Source organism: Agelaius phoeniceus, chromosome 23 (assembly GCF_051311805.1).
Source record: "Agelaius phoeniceus isolate bAgePho1 chromosome 23, bAgePho1.hap1, whole genome shotgun sequence".
Classification (NCBI taxonomy): Eukaryota; Metazoa; Chordata; class Aves; order Passeriformes; family Icteridae; genus Agelaius; species Agelaius phoeniceus.
The window spans coordinates 2,992,379-2,995,786 of NC_135287.1; the positions used below are offsets into that span (position 1 = coordinate 2,992,379).

At 51.5% G+C, this 3,408-nt stretch overlaps 1 long non-coding RNA gene across 1 annotated transcript; it reads left to right on the forward strand.

Moving 5' to 3' along the window:
• The first annotated feature begins 1,689 nt into the window (after positions 1 to 1,689).
• LOC143695654 (uncharacterized) lies at positions 1,690 to 2,478 on the forward strand. The gene is made up of 2 exons (XR_013185085.1): positions 1,690 to 1,831; positions 2,085 to 2,478. It is a non-coding gene; the product is annotated as an uncharacterized LOC143695654 (long non-coding RNA).
• Positions 2,479 to 3,408: the final 930 nt, after the last annotated feature.

Consider the following 3,408-nt stretch of genomic DNA (forward strand, 5'->3'; position numbering starts at 1 on the left):
GAGGAAGGGGGAAAGTTAAAGAGCTCAACTCTAAAGAGCATCAGGGCTTAAAGAGGGTAAGAAATGTGAAGTGGCCTGCACAGAAAAGGGGCTCTGGCCAATGGCTTGGCTTTGCTTTTTCACACTAAGCACACACACTTCAGGCTGCTCCAGGCCAGGCAACTTGTTATGTTTGGCTTTGTTGATTTTCGGGGGCAAAGGAGTAGGAGGGGGAAGCAGGAGGTTAATGAGGCTGTGCCAGATGGGACACTCCAGAGGAGCACTGGGCACTCTGTGCTTTAACCAGTGCTTCAGGGGCTTTGATCCTCACCCCTGCTGTCCCTCCAACCCTCCTTGTCCTCGAGGGCCAGGGTGGAGTGCAGGGGCCTGGGAACAGGAAGGAAGTAGGTGGAATTCCGGGATGCTGTCCTCAAGTACTGCTTGAGCAGCCCTTTCACCCGTCAGCAAGGCTGGGACAGGGAGAGCGGGACTGAAAGGGTAAGGGAAGAAGGGGACTTTAAATACCTTTCACAAAACAAATCAATGCATTAGTTGCAGGAGATGTAAAGGCCAAGGAGCCACCAACACAGACAAGGAGCTGTGCTCCAGCAGGGAAGGCAGGCACTCCAAACCTCCAAACCATGGGGGCTCTCAGGGCTGCATCTCAAACCAGCACAGGCCTGCTCTGCCTGATCAGCAAGGTTTGGATATGGCAAATGTCCTTGAAGGCAGGAGGACTTTTCCCCCATCAAGGACATATTTTAGTCTCCCAAAATCTTTGAAGAAATGGCAGGAGAGGAAAGTAGGACATCCATGAGTTGGGAGTTTCTCCCATGAACACTCACCGGCCACTGGCAAAGGAGAAAAGCAGGTTTCCAGCAGGCACTGAATTAACCAGGGCTGTAACAAGTTCTCCCACCTTACCCACATTCCCAGCTCCACAGCCTTACAACCAGGAGAGATGCTCCAGGAGAACACCAGGCACAGTCAAAGAAATGTCTAAAGCAACTTTTCCCTATTTTAGCAGCTCAGCACAATGCTGGGGCTTGGCTGGTGCACAAATTCTACCGAGAGGGGAAAAAAAACCAACTCTGTAACATAATAAGCAAGTTCCAGACAGGAATTAAAGAGTATAGCATATCCAGCAGAGACAGGGGCTGCAGTGGCATTAAGGTAGGAAGAATATAATTACCTGAGCTGGACTGTGGCCAGGATAATGGTATTCATTTATTTCAGCAAAGCCAGAAGTGCCAAAACCTGGATTTCCCATTGAAACCCAGCAATGGCAAATCACAGCACCCTGGTTACATTCCTCAGCTCTTGGCTGGACAGAGCAGTGCCCCTGATAAGGGTGAAAAATTAACACTGACCCCACGAGGCCACGATGGGAGAGCTCACCCATCATGGTGAGCTTCATTTGGGGAGCCTGGTGGCACCCCAGTGCCATCCCAGTGCCATCCCTGCTGCTATCCCAGTGCATTCCTGGTGCCATCCCAGTGCCATTCCTGGTGCCATCCCAGTGCCATTCCTGGTGCCATCCCAGTGCCATTCCTGGTGCCATTCCAGTCCCATTCCTGGTGCCATCCCAGTCCCATTCCTGGTGTCACCCCAGTCCCATTCCTGGTGGCACCCCAGTCCCATTCCTGGTGGCACCCCAGTCCCATTCCTGGTGGCACCCCAGTCCCATTCCTGGTGCCATTCCAGTCCCATTCCTGGTGGCACCCCAGTGCCATTCCTGGTGGCACCCCAGTCCCATTCCTGGTGTCACCCCAGTGCCATCCCTGGTGCCATCCCAGTCCCATTCCTGGTGCCATCCCAGTCCCATTCCTGGTGCCATCCCAGTGCATTCCTGGTGCCATCCCAGTGCCATTCCTGGTGGCCTCCCAGTGCCATTCCTGGTGCCATTCCAGTCCCATTCCTGGTGCCATCCCAGTCCCATTCCTGGTGCCATCCCAGTGCCATTCCTGGTGTCACCCCAGTGCCATTCCTGGTGCCATCCCAGTGCCATTCCTGGTGCCATCCCAGTCCCATTCCTGGTGCCATCCCAGTGCCATTCCTGGTGTCACCCCAGTCCCATTCCAGGTGTCACTCCAGTGCCATTCCAGGAGCCCAAGGCCATCCCTGCATCTGGCAGCCCCCAGAACATCCTCCCACTGCCCACAGTGAGCACTGAAACCTCGCTCGGGCACAAACCGAGCTCCAGCAGAGCCCTGAGTGTGATCTGGTATTAATTATCCTGTTCTGCAGAGATAAATGCTTAATCCTCTGGCTGTTGACACTGGAAATGGCCCAATCTAGCCCAGGGTGGATATTATCCCAGGGAACTTGGCTTCAGCCATGTCCCACATCATGTGCTGTGCAAATGTTCGCTGCCTTGCAGGGAATGGAGCTCTTAGGGTGCATGGGCTCCTCTGTGGCACAGCTAATCCACAAAAATACATGACCCAAGAATTCATTGTATCAGATTTTTCTTATTTCCTCTTTTTTTTTTTTCCCTTTGACATAATATTACAAATTTCATGTGGAATTCCTTGTTTTCAGACATTCCCTATTTCCTTACAGCTTAGCAGCTTTCCTGCTCCAGCACTGCCAGCAAGAAAAGCTTCCTAAGCAGAGCTGCCCAGGGGATATGGAGATGGGTTTGAGATCCCTGCTTCTAGGGGAGTCTTCCACTGATTGCCAGAAGAAAGCAAATAATCCACATTGCTTCCCTGGTTTTAGACTCCCTGGAGAGCCCAAATGGAGGAGTTTGTGTCAGGGAGAAAGCAGCAATGCTGATGGGGTGGGAAATTGTTCTGATTCCTGGCCAAGCTTTAAGGACTTTGGTCTCTCCCATGTCTGAGCAGTCCCCCTGTGTGCCAGGAGGGAAAACCTGTCCCAGCCCCACTGTCCCCTGCCCTGGCCACGCATTTTGTGACACCTGGGAGTCACCTGCCCCCCTTCCCACTCACACCCAGCCTCCTCCCCACTTGTTCTTCTCTACCAAATGTCACAGACATCTTTCATGGAAAATCCTTTCCTTGGGATTTTTCCTCCTGAGAAGCTGAGAGGCCTCAGGAACAAAATGGAACCAATGGTTATCTGCTGCTGTGGAATGCAACAGGTGCATCTGGGATTGGTCTCATGAGGTTGTTTCTAATTAATGGCCAATCACAGCCCAGCTGGCTCGGACAGAGAGTCCAAACCACAAACCTTTGTTATCATTCCTTCTTTTTCTATTCCTAGCCAGCCTTCTGATGAAATCCTTTCTTCTATTCTTTTAGTTTAGTTTTAATGTAATATAGATCATAAAATAATAAATCAGCCTTCTGAACCATGGAGTCAGATCCTCGTCTCTTCCCTCATCCTCAGACCCCTGTGAACATGGTAGTGAACCATGTAGTGAACATGGTCACTACAAAAGGCAGATTTTAAACTCTGACAGAGAAA